The sequence below is a fragment of the Dipodomys ordii genome, unplaced genomic scaffold (genome assembly GCF_000151885.1).
Source record: "Dipodomys ordii isolate 6190 unplaced genomic scaffold, Dord_2.0 Scaffold149, whole genome shotgun sequence".
In the NCBI taxonomy this organism is placed as follows: domain Eukaryota; kingdom Metazoa; phylum Chordata; class Mammalia; order Rodentia; family Heteromyidae; genus Dipodomys; species Dipodomys ordii.
In genome coordinates, this window is record NW_012267365.1 from 2121561 (window position 1) to 2122828 (window position 1268).

A 1268-nucleotide genomic window follows, 5' to 3' on the forward strand; every position below is an offset into this window, starting at 1 on the left:
CCTCACCCTCACCCTAACCCTAACCCTAACCCTAACTCTAAACTTCACCTACAACCTATCCCTCACCCTAAACCTAATCCTAACCCTAACACTCATCCTAACCCTCCCCCTAACCCTAACTCTAACCCTCACCCTAACCCTAACCCTCACCTTCAACCTCACCCTCAGCCTAACCCTAACCCTAATCAAACCTAACGCTATCTCTAAACCTCAACCTAACCCTCACCCTCATCCTAACCCTAACACTAACCTTAAACGTAAACCTCACCCTAACCCTCCCCCTAACCCTAACTCTAACCCTAAACCTCACACTCACCCTCACTCTAACCTTGACCCTAAAGCTAAACCTCACCCTAAACCTCACCCGCAACCTCAACCTCACCATAACTCTAACCCTAAACCTAATAATAACAATAACCCTAACCCTAACCTTCACCCCAACACTAAACATAACCCTCACCTGCAGCCTCACCCTTACCACAAACTTAACCCTAACCATAACACTAAATATAAGCCTAACCCAATACTCACACCCACCGTCACACTCAGCCTAACCCTAAACCAACCGTAAGCCTAACCCTAACCCTAACCCTCACCATAACCCTAACCCTAAAACTAACCCTAACACTAACACTAAGACTAACCCTAATTCTCAACCTCACCCTCACCCTAACCCTAAACCTCACAATCACCCTAACCCTAACCCTAATCCTCACCCTAACCCTAAGCCTAACAGTAATTCTAAACCTAACCCTCACACTCACCCTCACCCTCACCCTAAACCTAATCCTAAACCTAACACTATCCCTAACTTAACCCTCACCATAAGCCTCACACTAGCCCTCACCCTAACCCTAATCCTAAACCTAAACCTCATCCTAACCCTCACCCTAACCCTAACCCTAACTCTCACCCTATCCCTAACCCAAACCCTCACCCTAACCCAAACCCTAACCCTCACACACAAACTAACCCTTACCCTAATCCTAATCCTAAACCTAAGCCTAACCCTAACCCTCATCTTAACCTTCCCCTAACCCTAACCCTAACCCTCACCCTCACCCTCACCCTCAGCATAACCCTAAGCCTTACCCTAAACCTAACCTTAATCCTCACACTCACCCGACCCTCACCCTCACCATAACTCTCACCTTAACCCTAACGCTAACCCTAAACCCCACCCTAACTCTAACCATAACCCTCACCCGCACCCTCACCGTAACTCTAACCCTAACCCTAACAATAACACTTACCCTAAACCTAACCAT